At 47.1% G+C, this 19611-nt stretch overlaps 1 pseudogene; it reads left to right on the top strand.

The window, feature by feature from the left end:
• The first annotated feature begins 18441 nt into the window (after positions 1-18441).
• Positions 18442-18618, top strand: LOC121006649 (annotated as a pseudogene).
• Positions 18619-19611: the final 993 nt, after the last annotated feature.

The following is a 19611-nucleotide window of genomic DNA, read 5'->3' as shown; positions in this document are numbered from 1 at the left end:
CACTGTGTCCTCTCCTTGCATCTGACCAACAAGGCTGCTGATCTGATATTAATTACCTCTCCTGAGGATGGACTATATACATCATATACATACTGTATATCACCTATAACGCTGTCACATTTCCATCCATATTTAATTAGAATTTTAGCTGAATCTGTGAATATAATGCTGAAAAAACAGACAGAAGACAGAACCTAAAAATGTAACATAAAATTGTATCATCCAGTGAAGGAGTAGAATCTGTGGGTCTTCACTGCTTTACTTAGTGGTCACTACTCACCTGGACGGTTATCTGTAGGAATGTCCTCCGTACTCTGCTCATCACCACTCACATATGTCTCTGTAGGAATAATATTGTTCAGATCTTCACAAGCTGTGAAAAAAACATTGTAGAAGTCATCAGACGGTTGGAAAAGTCGCGTAGAAGGTTTTATATGACCTGAAAAGACTACCAAAAATGACTGGACAGCAGGAGTTATCTGACCCAAATATCTGCAGGTCTCCTGTATAAATCCAATCTGATTGCTTTGTTATTCCAACCAGTTTGCAATGCAGGGAGAGTAGCCATTATATTCCATTGTATGTATATAACATTACATTGTTTGTGCACCTGTTGCCCTTGCCGACCGCCCCAGGACTGTGAAGCCGGTAAGCCAAAGTTCTTTCGGTCCATGGCTTGTTTACCTCCTCAGAATGGGCATAATCATCTGCTTTGCTGCAGCCAATGACTGGATTCAGGGGTAACATGTCCACAAGAAACACATCACCACTAAAGCCAGTCACTGGCTGCAGTAAAGCAGGTGACCATGCCTGTGCCGGTGAGGGAGCAAACAATATTTACTGGAAGATGGACACACAGGAGCTGGCACACATAACTGGAGCTAAGGGTAGCAGGTACATATGACTCTTTCCATAGTAGAGGTTGCGGACACAAAAAGTGAAAAGTTACTTATTCCTGAACAATCCCTTTATTGCTGTCTTCCTGTTCTGTCTACCAGTTTTGGGATGACTGCAGGCATGAAGATACTGTACCTAGTATAAGGGACATGGGAGAACACAGGAGAGGAGAGAACTGATTATCTATGACTACTAGATTATTCCCGATTATCACTGTCTATAGTATAAGGACACAGTGGTGTAACTAGAGTTCTATGGGCCCCAGGGCAAACTTTGGATTGGGCCCCCACCCTCCCCATTATATGTCTGAATGGGTTCTAGTACACTGCCACTGATCACTACACTGTAAGGCTCCCTATAGTGTCCTAGTAGCTACATGTCACCAGCAATATTAATGTCCTGGTTGTGTTACCAGTATTAAAGAGGACCTGTCACCGCTCCTGACATGCCTGTTTTAATAGCTTCATGCATTCCCCATGTAATAGAAATTCTGGAGAATCTATTCTTATGGCTCTATGTTGTGTCATTCCTTTATTATTCCTGCTAGAAGTTATGAATGAATTGGTATTAGTCTTCAGTAAGGGTACAGAGGGGTGGTCACCAGTTTAGAGTGTGTACCTGCTCAGTCTAAAAATGGCAATACTGATTGGATAGAGTCAAACTGTGCAGGTACACCCCCCCCCCAACTGGTTACCGCCCCTCTGTACCCTTACTGAAGGCTAATACCAATTTATTCATAACATAGTAGAAATAATAAAGGAATGACACATCATAAAGCCATAACAATAGATTCTCCAGAACTGTGATTACATGGGGAATGCATGGAGCTATTGAAACAGGCATGTCAGGAGTATTGAAAGGTCCTCTTTCATAATACCTCTGACAGTGCCTTCAGTAATAGTAATGCCCCCATACTTCCTCCAGTCCACAATCCCATCCTCTTTGTCCTCAATAATAATTTAGCACTTTTTCATGAGCCAAGGAGAACTGTGGCCAACTACTACTACTCCTGGCCGGTACTGATACTGCTGCTACTACCTACATTCTAACTCTGGGAGAACGAGTAGAGATGAGTGAATCGAATCCCACGAAGTGGAATTCGATCAAAGTTTCAGGATAAATTCGATTAGTCTAGAAGCCAAATTTCCTCGTGCTTCGTGTCAACAAATCGATTTATCCTAAAATTCAAACCTACCGCCTCAATTTGCGCACGAAGGGCCACCAGCCTACATCTTGCTTGAAGATCTCGGCCGAAATACCATGCGGCGCGAGATTACGTCATTACGCCGGACAGCGTGATGACATAATCTCGCGCCGCACAGGATTTCAGCCGTGATCTTCAAGCAAGATGTCGGCGGCCAGCCTGTCGAGTGCAAATGGAGGCAGTAAGTTTATAAAACTAACAATAAAAAACTAAATTAAATCACTCAGATGCCGCGATCATGTATGAATGCGGCATCTGAGGGGTACAATGACGAGGGCAGCGCTATCGCAGCTCCCCGTCATTGCACCCGCTACTTACAACAAAAAAATGCGCTTCGTGGAGGAGTAACTCATCACAAAGCAAATTTTGTGAAATTCGGCGCATCAGCTGAATCGAAATTTGCTCATCTTTAAGGACGAGGCATGGGTCTTTCATTTTGTACTCTCCCATTTTCTAGACATATTATGAGACCTATAATTGAATAGTCAGGGGTTTGGTACACACAGATGATGAAAATAATTCTACATAGCTTTTCCAATAATCAACTGCCAATATTATATTATACTCTATGAAAGTAAGAAGGGTGACTTGTATCTAGATGTGCTAGAAAGGAATCCGTGATATGGCCTTGGTACTGCCACCCTAGACCTCTCAGAAAACTGTTGTGACACTCTTGTGCAGCCACAAAAGATCTGCAGCAGTTCACAGGGGAGGCCATTTTAAACGTCTGTACAGGCAGAAAATTGTGAGAAGATCCAGACAACATGTAATGTCTATGGTCAGCTGTAATCCTGACATCTCCACCTTACTCATTATACAAGGATAAATCATATAATACTGGTGGATAAAACAAGACCGAACACAATATCTTCACAGCCTTCTACAGATCATAGGGGACATTTCATGAGACCCTATCTCTATCTACCTGATCGTCCTGTGGGACATTGTGATGTTCTTCTGAACCATCCTGTGGAAGAAGAGGACTGGGACATCTCTCCGGTGTTCCTCTCTTCTTTACTGTAGGAAACACATCCAGTGACTGAATTAATTTCTTGCATAAAGATAATGAGAGGATGCCTTTAGTCATGTCTATTACCTGGTGATGTGAGAGGCCAGTGATCCTCCTTTATGATGTCCTTGTACAGATCTTTATGTTCTTCTAAATACTCCCACTCCTCCATTGAGAAATAGACGGTGACATCCTGACACCTTATACGAACCTGACAACACAATGATACAGTCATCACCCAGATCCCTTCATAATGTTCCTGTATAATGTCCCAGCATTCCCAGCAGTGTCACCTCTCCAGTCAGCAGCTCAATCATCTTGTGGGCGAGTTCTAGGATCTTCTTTGTATTGATTTCCTCATGTATCAGGAGGTGAGGTGGAGGCCCCATGATTGGGCTCAGGGTTCTTCCCCATCCTTCAGACACAGGGTCCTGACAGCGCTCACTAGAGGTCTTCTTCACTACTGTATAGTCCTGTTATGGAGAGACACAGTAATAAATATCACTCCATACATCTCTAGAGTCCCTCACCTCTCCAGTCATGTCCATCTGTTAGTTACATAGATAAGATGATGTAATGTGACATCAGAATCTCTAACCTCTCCAGTAAGCCAGAAGAGGATCTCTATGGTGAGATTTATTATCCTTTCTGCCATCTTGTCCTTGTCTGTATCCATCTTTGATGGGTCAATCAGGAGAAGGATCTTATATAGAAGATATCCACTGAGCGGATCCTATATTGCAGGAACATGAATGGAAAGAAGAGGAGACTATGTAAAATACTACGAAATCCCATGTAAAATACAATTACAGGAGATAATAAGACGAGACATCGGAGGAGATAATAAAGTGTAGATGTTGCGTTCTCTCTTTTTATAGTGATCGAAACATGGGTGAGGTCAAGGCAGTTTCATGGTATGTCACACCTTCACATGACCCTACAGCCAATATAAGACGTCATCAGTGATGCCACAGCACGTGACCACCATAGGCCTCAATGGTCAGGTGATATACATACCACCATCAGAGCTCCAACCAATATTGTCGCTGCAGTGATGTAAACAGACTGAAGAGACCACAGGAGCCTCAGTGCTGGAGCAGTGAAGGATTCTACAGGTCCAATCAGGGTAATCGTAAAACGCTGCGGAATATGTTGGCGATACATACAGATACAGATTATTATTACTATCTAGACAGACAATGGGTTGGCAGATTTGGTTTCTGGCAGCTCACAGATGTTGTAGATTAATAGACTTATTTGTAACAAGCAGCATGACAAAATACAGAGGTCCTTAAAGGGTTTCTCCTGCATGTGCTCAGGATAGGTCTTCAATAAAAGATCAATGTAGAGGTACAACTCCCAACGCCCCTGAACAATCAGCAGGTGGCACTTATACAGATATATGGATATGTGGTTACACAAAAATTTTAATTACATGCTAATATGAAAGCATTCAGATCCAGGTGCTGGCTTGAAAAATGTACAATGTTTCCAAAAAAAAGTTTGTATAATCGCTGTGCTTCTTTTTTGGACCTCCCTAATGTATTTTACGGATATATTATTCCCTGTTTCAGCTGCACAGCTAGATGCATTTCACTAAGAAGCAGGGAATATATCACTTCTGTGAAATCTGCCATCACTGTATTGCTTTGATGTCCATTTTTTTTTTACTTCACACTATGTTTGTTTTCAGCACCCGACCTTACAGGAAAGATAAAGAGGAGTAAATCACACTTACAGAAAGGCAGAGGAGTTTCCTGATTAAAACATTCGGTGCCTGGGCTCCAGATGTTTTGTCTCAGGTCCCAAATGTACTGCCTGCCAGATAGATACAACTGTATTGCTGTCCTCAGGGCGGCAATACAATTGAATCTAATGCATTGGAAGAGCTGAAGGACCAGTGATGACATCACAGTCCATGTGATCAGTGCTGAAGGCAGTGGCTGAGGACCTGTGATGATGTCACCATCATGTGACCAGTGCAGGAAAGGTTGCTGCTCTGCAGTGAAGAGAAGTCCTGGGGAAAAAGCAGTGGCGAGGTCTGCTACATATAGAGAGCTAAGTGAAGAAAAGGGTTCGGTGTGAGAGCCAGAGTAATGCTGGGGGTTGTGGTTAATTAACTGGGACTGTATGTTAGGGCTAAAGAGAGGGATGTTATTTACATTGGACTGAATGTTGAAGGTGGCTGTGGCAAGGGTGATGTTGTTTACATGGGATTGCATGTTGGAGGCGGCTGGGGAGGGGGTGATGTTATTTACATGGGACTGTATATTGGAGGGGCTGAGGAATTATAATTTCTGAGGAGAATAAAGGGGGGGGGAATATAAATACTGGGGGCACTGTAGGGGGCATTATAACAGCAGGGGGCAGTATAAATACTGGGGGTTCTGTGTGGGCAGTATAAATACTGGAGGGCTATTCTACTAATGGAGGCACTCTTGAGGAGCATTATTTCTGTAGGGGGCAGTATTACTACTGAGGGCACTCTAGAAGGGAATTAATATTGGTGGGACTTTGAGGAGCACTAATACTATGGGGGGCACAGCGAGCAGTTTCCGGTTCGCCATCTTGTGAGTCTATGTTACTAGGGACGGATCTTGTCCGACAACAGGCAGCGGACGGCAACTTATGTGGAAGCGAGAACCCAGTGTGCGAGATGTTACAGCTTTTCCAGGTGGATAAATGAAGTGAACCAACAGAAAAAAAAATGGTATGGTGTTAGGCAGGAAGTGCTCAAACCCATATGCAGTTGTGCATGTACAGTATATACAAGGGAGCAAATCCTGCACTTGTAGCCCATTGCTAATGGCGATCCCCAGCAAAAATGCATACCGTGGAGGATGCTCGAAGCGGACCACAAATACCACAATAGACATCCTACACAAAATATAACAATATAATAACATTTGCAAAGACAAGTGCACTCTCCGGTCTTACTAAACCCTCATACGGATGTTCAAATTGAGAGATTAGCCAACATATCCTACTGTGGAGGACATGTCTGAGCCCGAGCACCATGCCAAGGTTTCCCAAGTAGTTTGTGACCTAACACTCACCTACCTGTGCCATATGGGCAATACCAGGAGCCAGTGGGGGCGAATTACAGGAGCGTAAGGTCCCACTTTGTGGTACTTGTGGTCCACTGCGGGCATCCTCCACTGTATGCATTTTTGCTGGGGATCGCCATTAGTAAGACCGCAGAGTGCACCTGTGTCACGGAACCATGAACCAGACGTACAACAAGAGATAAATGAAAATAAGAAGGCTTTATTGAAAACGGATGGTGAAACCGAGCAGAGTCTTTGCGAAGCCAGAGGTCAGGAACCAGAAGGGTAGTCAGACGAAGCCAGGATCAGGAACCAGCAGGGTAGTCAGACGAAGCCAGGATCAGGAACCAGCAGGGTAGTCAGACGAAGCCAGGATCAGGAACCAGCAGGGTAGTCAGACGAAGCCAGGATCAGGAACCAGCAGGGTAGTCAGACGAAGCCAGGATCAGGAACCAGCAGGGTAGTCAGACGAAGCCAGGATCAGGAACCAGAAGCAGCAGCAGTCTTAGAAGCATGTGAACACAAGAGGACCAAGCAAGGAACTGAAGCCACAGACCTCCTATATATATGAGCTAGGCATCCAGCTCCTCCCAGGGGAAGGAGGAGCCGCAGGGTGGAAGGCTACAAGAAACCCAGACCCCAAGATGGCCGCCAGCACATGTCAAACGAAGGAGAGCAGCAAGCAGGTAAGACCATGACAGTACCTCCCCCTCAAGGGCCCCTCCTCCGCGGAGCACAAAACGGTTTCTGAGGGAAGCGTGCGTGGAAGGCTCGGAGCAAGGCAGGAGCATGGACATCTGCGGAGGGAACCCAGGAACGCTCCTCTGGACCATAACCACGCCAATGGACCAAAAACTGCAACCGACCGCGGACCAGGCGTGAGTCCAGGATATTGCTCACCTCATATTCCTCACGATTGCCCACTTGGACCGGACGAGGCCGAGGAACCGAGGAAGTGAAACGATTACACACCAGTGGCTTCAACAGGGAGACATGAAACACGTTGGAGATCCGCATGCCAGGAGGAAGCGCAAGGGCATAGGCTACCGGGTTTACCCTGCGAAGCACTCGGAAGGGACCAACAAAGCGAGGCGCCAGCTTGGGAGTGGGCACTCGAAGGTTGAGGTTGCGGGTGGACAACCATACACGGTCTCCGACCTGGTAGGAAGGAGCAGGCGCTCGTCTGCGATCAGCCTGGAGTCTCTGGCGCTGCGCAGAGACCTCAAGGGACTTCTGGATCTGTACCCAAGAAGCACGTAGGACGGAAAGGTGATCCTCCACAGCCGGAATATCCTGGGGAGAGAATACCTCCGGTAACACGGCAGGTTGGAACCCATAATTGGCCATGAAGGGAGACGTCCCAGAGGAAGAGTTCACCGCCGTGTTCCTGGCAAACTCAGCCCAAGGCAGGAGGTCAACCCAATTGTCTTGGTGATCGGAGACATAGCAACGAAGGAATTGCTCCAAGGCCTGATTGGATCGTTCTGCGGCCCCATTGGACTGAGGGTGGTAGGCCGAGGAGAAGGAGAGATGAATCCCCAACTGGGAGCAAAAGGCGCGCCAGAACCTGGACACAAACTGACTCCCCCGATCCGACACAATCTCCTTAGGCAAACCGTGCAACCGGAAGACCTCCCTGGCAAAAATCGTGGCCAACTCTTGTGCAGAGGGTAACTTCTTGAGAGGAACACAGTGGCACATTTTGGAAAACCGATCCACAATCATGAGAATGACCGTATGGCCTCGGGATGCAGGGAGGTCCACAATGAAATCCATCCCCAGGTGTGACCATGGGCGCTCCCCGGTGGCTATGGGTTGCAGAAGGCCCAACGGAAGGTGCCGAGGGGACTTACTCTGGGCACAAACGGAGCATGCCGCTACATATGCGGCGATGTCGGAACGTAGGGAAGGCCACCAGAACAGACGTGAAACAGCCCAGGACAGCTGATTCTTTCCAGGATGCCCCGCGGTCTTGGAGTTATGGTAGGTTCGCAACAACCGAGTGCGCAACTCCTCAGGCACAAAACATCTGCCGTTGGGTCTCCCAGAGGGAGCACCAGATTGAGCCGGCAAAATCTGCTCACCCAGGGGAGAGGTCAGGCTGGTGCGAATGGCGGCCAGGATCTGATTCGGAGGTATGACCGAAGTCGGAATCGACTCCTCCCTGGACAGCTCGGAGTACTGCCGTGATAAGGCATCCGCCCTGATGTTCTTGGAACCGGGTAGGTAGGAGACCACGTAATTAAAACGTGACAAGAACAGAGCCCATCTGGCCTGACGTGGTGTCAATCTCTTGGCCTCAGAAAGGTAGGTCAGATTCTTGTGGTCCGTCAGGATGAGAACCGGAACCACCGAACCCTCGAGCAAGTGCCTCCATTCTTTGAGGGCCTGCACGATGGCCAATAACTCCCTGTCACCAATCTGATAGTTGCACTCCGCGGAAGACAGTTTCCGGGAGTAAAACCCACAAGGAAGCAGAGGACCCTCTGGTGTTCTACGCTGAGACAGAAGGGCGCCTACTCCCGTCTCAGACGCGTCCACCTCGAGGACAAAGGGCAACCCAGGGTTGGGATGCGACAGAATCGGAGCCGACACAAAGGCGGACTTTAGGGCCTCAAAAGCTCGGATGGCCTCGAGCGGCCAGACCTGGGAATTACTGCCCTTCCTGGTCAGATCCGTGAGAGGCTTGGCCAGCATGGAAAAGTCCCTGATGAACTTCCGATAATAATTGGCGAAGCCCAAAAAGCGCTGCAGGGAACGAAGACCACTGGGCTGGGGCCACTGTAAGACAGCCGAAACCTTCTCAGGATCCATGGAGAACCCCTCAGCGGAAATGATGTAACCTAAGAAGGTTACCTGGGATCGGTGAAATTCGCATTTCTCAAGCTTACCGAACAGCTTGTTCTCTCGTAACCGTTGCAACACTCGTCTGACATCCAGAATGTGGGCCTCCATGGATTCAGAATATACCAAGATGTCATCCAAATAGACTACCACACACTGCTGCAACAGGTCACGGAAAACATCGTTGATGAATTCCTGAAAGACTGCGGGCGCATTGCACAACCCAAAGGGCATAACCAAGGATTCGTAATGACCGGTCCTGGTGTTAAACGCGGTCTTCCACTCATCGCCCGCCTTGATCCTTACCAGGTTATACGCCGCCCTCAGGTCGAGTTTGGTAAAGACCGTGGCCCCTTTAAGGCGATCGAACAGCTCGGAAATCAAGGGTATCGGGTAAGCGTTCTTGATCGTGATGCGATTGAGACCCCTGTAATCGATGCAAGGCCTCAACTCACCGCCCTTCTTTTTCACAAAGAAAAATCCAGCCCCTGCCGGGGACGAAGATTTGCGAATGTGTCCGCGTGAAAGCGCCTCCCTCACGTACTCCTCCATGGCCTCATTCTCCGCTACCGACAGTGGATAGACTTTGCCACGAGGAGGAACGGCACCAGATTGTAACTCTATGGCACAATCGTATGGGCGGTGCGGAGGTAGGGCAACCGCGCGCACCTTATCGAATACATCCCGGTACTCCTCGTATTCAGGAGGCAACAGAGAGTCCGAGGAAGTACACAGCAACTTGACAGACCCATGGATGCAACTAGCCCCACACTGCGGTGACCACGAGAGGATCTCGACCGATCTCCAATCGAAAGTCGGATTATGCTTCTGGAGCCAGGGGTACCCCAAGACCACCGAGTAGTGTGGAGACGAAATAACCTGGAGGCAGACCGACTCTCTGTGAACGGCACCAATGGCTATCCCCACTGGAAGGGTCTCATGAGTCACGTGTGGCGGCAGAAGGGGTCTGCCGTCTATCGCCTCAAGAGCCAGTGGGGAACCTCGAGCCTGCAGAGGAATGGAATTGGCGGCAGCGAACACACTATCAATGAACAAACCACCAGCACCAGAGTCCACCAACGCCTGGGTCGTCACCGAGCCCCCGACCCAGGAGAGGACAACAGTGATCAGTGGTTTGTCAACACGGGAAACCGGGGACGAGGAGACTCCACCCAAGATCTGCCCCCGACAGGATCTCAGGGTACGATTGTTTCCCGGACGGTTCGGACATGCCAACCGAAAATGCCCACCGAGACCACAGTACATGCATCGGCCCTCGCGTCTCCGGAGTGCCCTCTCCCCCTCGGACAGGCGAGCAAACCCCAGCTGCATGGGTTCACCCCCAGACAAGTCATCCCCAGGAGGCGTGGGAGGAGAGGGAGGCACGGGTGGGACAGCAAACGTAGGCACCAATCTGTTAGAAGACCTCCGCAGGTTCTCCTTAAAGGAAGGTCTCTCCCTGAGTCTGGTGTCAATCAAAATCAGGAAAGAAATAAGAGACTCGAGCTCAACTGGTAGGTCCTTAGCTGCAACCTCATCCTTCAAGGCATCCGAGAGACCATGAGAGAAAGCAGCGACCAGAGCCTCATTATTCCAGCCCACCTCTGCTGCCAGGGTACGAAACTCAATGGCGTATTCAGCTACGGATCGTGAACCCTGTCTGATGGACATAAGGAGCTTCGCAGCAGAGGCAGCACGAGCCGGCACATCGAATACCTTCCGAAGAGAAGCAACAAAACCGGAAAACTCGGCAACCACCGGATTGTTGTTCTCCCATAAAGGGCTGGCCCAGGCCAAGGCCTTGTCCGAGAGCAGCGAGATCAAGAAGCCCACCTTTGATCTCTCAGTAGGAAAGGCATGTGGCAGCAACTCGAAATAAATGCCCACCTGGTTAAGGAAACCTCGGCACTGAGTTGGCTCTCCCCCAAAGCGCTGTGGAAGAGGGGCAGAACCGGTCATACCCCGACACACCGCAGGCGCAACATCAGGTGTCGGGGTAGACTCTGGCGCAACAACCGGAGCGGCAGTAGGAGCGAGCCCAGGAGCGACAACCGACCCATCGGCAACGGGAGCGAAATGAGCCGTGCGTTCAAGCAGGGTTTGCAACGCCTCAGCAAACCGACCCAACAGGTGATCCTGCTGATCAAGTCTGGCAACCAGCGTGGGTAGCGAGGATGGCCCTGTACCGTCAGAATTCATGGCTTGGTCCTAATGTCACGGAACCATGAACCAGACGTACAACAAGAGATAAATGAAAATAAGAAGGCTTTATTGAAAACGGATGGTGAAACCGAGCAGAGTCTTTGCGAAGCCAGAGGTCAGGAACCAGAAGGGTAGTCAGACGAAGCCAGGATCAGGAACCAGCAGGGTAGTCAGACGAAGCCAGGATCAGGAACCAGCAGGGTAGTCAGACGAAGCCAGGATCAGGAACCAGCAGGGTAGTCAGACGAAGCCAGGATCAGGAACCAGCAGGGTAGTCAGACGAAGCCAGGATCAGGAACCAGCAGGGTAGTCAGACGAAGCCAGGATCAGGAACCAGAAGCAGCAGCAGTCTTAGAAGCATGTGAACACAAGAGGACCAAGCAAGGAACTGAAGCCACAGACCTCCTATATATATGAGCTAGGCATCCAGCTCCTCCCAGGGGAAGGAGGAGCCGCAGGGTGGAAGGCTACAAGAAACCCAGACCCCAAGATGGCCGCCAGCACATGTCAAACGAAGGAGAGCAGCAAGCAGGTAAGACCATGACAACCTGTCTTTGCAAATGTTATTATATAGATGAATGAAGTGATCTAGAAATTTGCTATTTACGCCACGATTATATGAAATTGTGTGAAAGTGCAACGAGCGTTTAAGGCTGCCCTACCCCACCGCCTGCCCTTTCTATATGCCAAGCACGGCGGTGCACTAGGCACTGTATAAGGAACCGCTCTGCACCTTCGTGGGTTATGGCGGTCACCAACTTTCACAAATCTCAGCGTCCTTCAGCTACAAGCATACAATGTGCACCTCGTGCAGCAAACAAATACAGTTCTAGTCTGAACAAGTCTCTAAGGATCGCTCAGAAATAACTGCAGCTGCAACAGTAACTGCACAACCATAAAACTCCACCACTTTATCAGCGCTCCAATACAAAAACGTGTTATGTACCTATAACATGCTGGGCAGTGCACCTACCGTTACATGGTGCACCTTGCTGGATACTGCCGCCTGCTCCCGCTCAGTAGTGATGGACAAACATCTGCCAGGACGGTTCGCGAATGCGATCGTGCTAACGCGATCAAATGTTCGCAAACCGCAAGTTCGCAGCGGGTCCCATTCATTTTAATGGCAGGCGAACCTGAAAAACCTTCATCTCATATTTGCAGCTAAGAAATAATTACTAGAGGTGCACAAATAGTCCCACAACATGGACAGTGACATACCAGATGTATTATTCGAATTTGCGATCTCCATTCATTATTTTTTTCAATGCGAAATATCGGCAATATAATTTTCGCGAACACGCAAATGCACTATAAAGAAAGTATATTGGTATATAACACCCCGCTTCTATCAGTTTTTTTGGGGGGCGACTGGTATATCACACTAGTAGAAATTATTTGTCCCAGTACCGCTCGTCCCTCTATATACCTGCAGTATCGCAGCAGAACCGCACACAACTGCTGCACAATACAAATGCACTATAATATACTGTCTAACATAGAAAGTATATTAGAACATTGTACAAGGAAGGCAATCCATTAGAATATACAGTACATGAAGATAGCCCCCTCTCCATCTCCCCTGATGCCAGCGAACCTCCTCCCTGACTTGCTGGAGATCCCAATAAATATATTCCCAGACCTTTGGTCCACCCTAGCCAAGATTGGAGTGAGAGATTTTATGGGGGATATAGATCATCACCTAAAAGAACAGCTCACTGAAACACTTAGGAAATCTCCAACATTCTTCCTGGCCAATTCACATATAAACTCTGTGTGCGGGAGAGCTGCGAAGAAATTCTTATTCCAGAGACCCCTCACTGATTTGGAGGATCTGCTGAAAACTGCTCAGACTAAACGAAGGAAGATTTCAGAGATTTGCCTGGTGCTGGGAGGTCAGGGTGAGAACAAAAAGCCGCCCTATCTGCTGGAGTGGGAAAAAGAACTAAATATTGTGCCATCAGATCAAGAGACAAAAAAGATACTAGCAACGTCACACGGGTTCTCACAATGTGTACGATTGCAAGAAAACCATTATAAACTTCTTTCTAGATGGTACAGAACACCAGATTTTCTATACAAAAGAGGTCTGTCTGAATTCCAGGAGTGCTGGAGATGTGGTGAAGGCGTGGGATCTCTATCACATATTTGGTGGGCCTGTCCCCATATCACCAAGTTTTGGGAAGGAATAAACAAAGCAGTCAAGAAGATAGCTGTACCAGATTTCAATATATCCCGAGAGATGGTAGTTCTTTCAAAACCCACTAGTCATTACACACCAACAAAGGAAAACCTTATGACTCATCTGATAGCAATAGCTAAGTCTCTCATACCATTGCACTGGTTAGACACGCACCCTCCCACTCTTCAAGAATGGAAGGCAAAAGTAGATCAAATTTATAACTTTGAAGAAATGACTAGCTGGATAAACAGAAGGCATGATAGCTTTCTTAAGACCTGGAATCTATGGGAGATAGTAAAAACTGAAGTCTGAGCTTCACATAGAAGCGAGTGAGTTGTCAAGCAATGATTCAATATGATATTATGAAAACAAGTCCTGTACATCTGAAAACGATTCAGATATCACTAAGCATGATATTTGAGACTAGGCTATCCCTCCCCCCCTTTTTCCACTCCTTCCCTCCCCTTCTTCCCCTTTTATGTTCCTCTCAGAGGTACCGATTGTATTTTATATAGAGTAAGTTCATAACTAGACAACTAGGGCTTCCCAGTGTAGATGCACAAGAGCTCTTATGTACAGATTGAATAAGATATGCTATTATAGCATAAAACTCTATCATCTTAAACTAGTATGTACACCATTAATAATATTCATCTGATGTGGTTTTTGGCTTTTGTAGCTAACTGATGCCTTAAAGATGTTACCTGTTTGTAATGAAAATGCTTTTCATGTCTGGAAATGATTTGAAAAATTTGAAAAATAAAGAATTTATAAAAAAAAGAATATACATGAAGATAAAACGTAACCTTTAATAATGTTACTATGAGGGTCCATTCACACGTCCGTAAGTGTTTTGCGGATCCGCAAAACACGGACACCGGCAATGTGCATTCCGCAATTTGTGGACCGCACATCGCCGGCACTATAATAAAAAATGCCTAATCTTGTCTGCAATTCCGGACAAGAATAGGACATGTTCTATTTTTTTGCGGAAACGGAAGCACGGATGCGGAAGCACAGATCCGCAAATGCGGATGCGGACAGCACATTCCGCAAAAATGAATTGAAAATGAATGGGTCTGCACCCGTTCCGCAAAATTGTGGCACGGATGTGGACCCATTTTGCGGACGTGTGAATGGAAAAGAGATCACTCAAAATAAAAATAAATTTAATTATTAAAGTTAAGCAAAAAGCATAGATGTGGTCGGCAATAACAAGTGCTTGGCGGCACTAAATCAGAAACCATATGTCCTACCACAATCCGGGGGGTTCCAGTGCACATCCATGGATCCCGGAGGGAAAGCAAAAAACCATCCATCCCTGGGCTAGATGATGATGTGGTATTGAAGGACCGGGTGGGCAAAGAACTGTCCCTGATATTGCCCTACAGGGGGTGCTATTCTGGCCCTGATAGCCTAACCACAGACCACCCGCCCTGATAAGAGCGATCCCGTCCGGGACCTTACCCTATATAAAAATGGCCCTTGTAAGCCCCTAGCCCCCTGACTTCCAGGTGATCACTATATAGATCTATGTGTGTTTGACTCATTATAAAAGTATAATTTACGTATATCGCACCCCTCTGTGTATCACACCTATCGATAGCACACCTATACTAGTGCTTAAAAGGACCTTTGCGGCCCTATTAGCCAGCGTTTGGTGTCCCTAACAGCCTGTCCCTGCTCCACACAGCAACCTCTCCCTACACTGGCAAAACACTGAATGTAAAATGGCGGCCAGATCAGGTTTATTTATAAGGTAGGGGGGGGGGGGTGTCCATGTGCTGAAACGTCTCAATTGGCTGTCCTGTACCACCTGATGGATGTGTCATGGGTCAAAGTTCTTCACAATGTAAAAGAATATGGTGGGCGCGAATATCTCTACAGGGAGTGCAGAATTATTAGGCAAGTTGTATTTTTGAGGATTAATTTTATTATTGAACAACAACCATGTTCTCAATGAACCCAAAAAACTCATTAATATCAAAGCTGAATATTTTTGGAAGTAGTTTTTAGTTTGTTTTTAGTTTTAGCTATTTTAGGGGGATATCTGTGTGTGCAGGTGACTATTACTGTGCATAATTATTAGGCAACTTAACAAAAAACAAATATATACCCATTTCAATTATTTATTTTTACCAGTGAAACCAATATAACATCTCAACATTCACAAATATACATTTCTGACATTCAAAAACAAAACAAAAAAAAATCAGTGACCAATATAGCCACCTTTCTTTGCAAGGACACTCAAAAGCCTTGCATCCATGGATTCTGTCAGTGTTTTGATCTGTTCACCATCAACATTGCGTGCAGCAGCAACCACAGCCTCCCAGACACTGTTCAGAGAGGTGTACTGTTTTCCCTCCTTGTAAATCTCACATTTGATGATGGACTACAGGTTCTCAATGGGGTTCAGATCAGGTGAACAAGGAGGCCATGTCATTAGATTTTCTTCTTTTATACCCTTTCTTGCCAGCCACGCTGTGGAGTACTTGGACGCGTGTGATGGAGCATTGTCCTGCATGAAAATCATGTTTTTCTTGAAGGATGCAGACTTCTTCCTGTACCACTGCTTGAAGAAGGTGTCTTCCAGAAACTGGCAGTAGGACTGGGAGTTGAGCTTGACTCCATCCTCAACCCGAAAAGGCCCCACAAGCTCATCTTTGATGATACCAGCCCAAACCAGTATTCCACCTCCACCTTGCTGGCGTCTGAGTCGGACTGGAGCTCTCTGCCCATTACCAATCCAGCCACGGGCCCATCAATCTGGCCCATCAAGACTCACTCTCATTTCATCAGTCCATAAAACCTTAGAAAAATCAGTCTTGAGATATTTCTTGGCCCAGTCTTGACGTTTCAGCTTGTGTGTCTTGTTCAGTGGTGGTCGTCTTTCAGCCTTTCTTACCTTGGCCATGTCTCTGAGTATTGCACACCTTGTGCTTTTGGGCACTCCAGTGATGTTGCAGCTCTGAAATATGGCCAAACTGGTGGCAAGTGGCATCTTGGCAGCTGCAAGCTTGACTTTTCTCAGTTCATGGGCAGTTATTTTGCGCCTTGGTTTTTCCACACTCTTCTTGCGACCCTGTTGACTATTTTGAATGAAACGCTTGATTGTTCGATGATCACGCTTCATAAGCTTTGCAATTTTAAGAGTGCTGCATCCCTCTGCAAGATATCTCACTATTTTTGACTTTTCTGAGCCTGTCAAGTCCTTCTTTTGACCCATTTTGCCAAAGGAAAGGAAGTTGCCTAATAATTATGCACACCTAATATAGGGTGTTGATGTCATTAGACCACACCCCTTCTCATTACAGAGATGCACATCACCTAATATGCTTAATTGGTAGTAGGCTTTCGAGCCTATACAGCTTGGAGTAAGACAACATGCATAAAGAGGATGATGTGGTCAAAATACTCATTTGCCTAATAATTCTGCACGCAGTGTATATGTTTGCATGTTCGGCGCAAAGTTCGCTTCAAAACGACCGCCGGGCAAACCACAAGGCCATCTCTACCGCTCAGTATAATGGGGTCTGGCAGAGATCCGGCCTCTACACAACAAATACCGCTGCACGCAGAATATTCTGTCCGGCTGATTCCTGGCATTCTCTGGTGTGAACATGGCCTTACCCGATCCCCTGTCCCTGCAATCTGCAGTACCTCTGCCGCAGCCAATGAAAAAAAAAAAAAAAAGACTCCGCAGACAGAGGTGGAATATTAATACGGGGAAATCTAATCACAGTTTATCTGTCATTTCACCATCACACATAATAAAGATGGCAGAACCTGATTTTTCTGGAATAAATACCTACATGGTGTAGAGATGGGTCTGCACGACTATTTCGTGGAGAAGCTTTCTAGAGGTTCAGGATGAGGACCCCACAACAGGGACATCCGCGGCACCCCCCCCCCCCCCCACAACAGGGACATTCGCAACACCCCCCCACAACAGGGACATTCGTAGCGCCCCCCCCCCCCCCCAAACAGGGACATTCGTAGCGCCACCCCTCACAACAGGTACAACTAGGGATGAGCGGATCTAGTTCGGATGAAACATCCAAAGTCGATTTGCATAATACTTTGTTTGAATACTGTACGGAGTGAGCACTCCGTACAGTATTAGAATGTATTGGCTCTGATGAGTAGAGATGTCAAGAACATAAAATTTTCCATTCGCGAACGGCGAACGCAAATTTTTGCAAATGTTCGTGAACGGGCGAACCGCCATAGACTTCAATAGGCAGGCGAATTTTAAAACCCACAGGGACTCTTTCTGGAAAAGTTGTTTCAAGGGGACTAACACCTGGACTGTGGCATGCCGGAGGGGGATCCATGGCAAAACTCCCATGGAAAATGACGTAGTTGACGCAGAGTCGGGTTTTAATCCATAAAGAGCATAAATCACCTAACATTCCTAAATTGTTTGGAATAACGTGCTTTAAAACATCCAGTGTGTGTATACGATCAGGTATGATGTTGTATCAATCAGGTAGTGCAAGGGTTACGCCCGCTTCACAGTGACAGACCAAACTCCCCGTTTAATGCACCGCAAACAACCGCAAACTCCCCATTTGCACAAGGTTGGATATCAAGCTAGCCATGTCCCGTTCCTTGTTCTCACTGACGTCATTGAAGTTATCTTCCACCACCCAGCCACGTACAACACCAAGGGTCCCCGAAAGGTGACAACAAGCCCCCTGGGACGCCTGCTGTGGTTGGTCTTCCACCTCTTCAAAGCCACATTCCTCCTCTGACTCCTCTTCTTCAGACTCCTCTGTCTGCGTTGTCGCAGGTCCAGCAATCGACGACGACAAGGCTGCTTCTAGTGGTGATGGTGACTACAACTCTTCCTCTTCATGCTCATCTACGGCCTGATCCAGCACTCTTCGCAGGGCACGCTCCAGAAAAAATGCATATGGGATGAGGTCGATGATGTTGCCTTGGGTTTGACTGACCAGGTTTGTCACCTCCGCAAAAGGACGCATGAGCCTACAGCCATTGTGCATGAGCGTTCAGTAACACGGCCAAAAAATACCCAGCTCCGCAGAGGCTGTCCTCTTTTGTTTAAATTTAAAAAAATCTGTTTTTAACAGTTTAATCCCTGTTACGTCCCCTATCAGGGGACGTGTATGGAATAGATTTTAGGAACCGGGAGATGGAAAAAGATGCCTGGTCAGTCCTCTTACTTCCAATTTGGGGCACTGCACGTACGCCTTGCAATGTACTGTGCCACCAGATAGGAATAGTAATACTTAACACACCACTCATATCTGGTGGCACAGTACATTGCAAGGCGTACGTGCAGTGCCCCAAATTGGAAGTAAGAGGACCGACCAAGCATCTTTTTCCATCTACCGGTTCCTAAAATCTATTCCATACACCGGCCCCTGATAGGGGACGTAACAGGGATTAAACTGATAAAAATAGTACTACTTAACACACCATTCATATCAGTTTAATCCCTGTTATGTCCCCTATCAGGGGACGTGTATGGAATAGATTTTAGGAACCGGGAGATGGAAAAAGATGCTTGGTCGGTCCTCTTACTTCCAATTTGGGGCACTGCGCATGCGCCGTGCAATGTGCTATGCAATCCCAATATGAGTGGTGTGTTAAGTAGTACTATTCCTATCAGTTTAATCCCTGTTACGTCCCCTATCATGGGCCGTTCTATGGAATAGATTTTAGGAACCGGGAGATGGAAAAAGATGCTTGGTTGGTCCTCCTACTTCCAATTCGGGACACTGCGCACGCGCCTTGCAATGTACTGTGCCACCAGATATGAGTGGTGTGTTAAGTAGTACTATTCCTATCAGTTTAATCCCTGTTACGTCCCCTATCAGGGGACGTGTATGGAATAGATTTTAGACAACCGCAAAGAGTTGTCAATAGTTGATAAATTTTATTCCTCTATGCGTCAATCTTGGTGTAGTGATGACTGTGCTCGTGCACACGTTTTGGGAGATTGCAGGCGATGGGGGATTTTCAAAGCCTATGGTAGTGCTGAGGTAGTTCAGTGACAGTTAAGTGACCCAGAAAACAATGATTCTGCAGTGTGGGCACATTGTTGGCCTAGTAGTCCTTAATGATCACCTTAGATGATCACAAAGAAAATTAATGTTTTTTCTATGCAAAATTATCCAGCCGATTGCTTTTGGTCTGTTCACAATGAAGCAAAGACCTTATCATCTGGGGTGTGCCAACATTGCCATTGCCAACACGC

The sequence above is a fragment of the Bufo bufo genome, chromosome 6 (assembly GCF_905171765.1).
Source record: "Bufo bufo chromosome 6, aBufBuf1.1, whole genome shotgun sequence".
Lineage (NCBI taxonomy): Eukaryota > Metazoa > Chordata > Amphibia > Anura > Bufonidae > Bufo > Bufo bufo.
The sequence above is the reverse complement of the archived record's forward strand: the minus strand, read 5'-3'. Positions and strand labels throughout refer to the sequence as shown.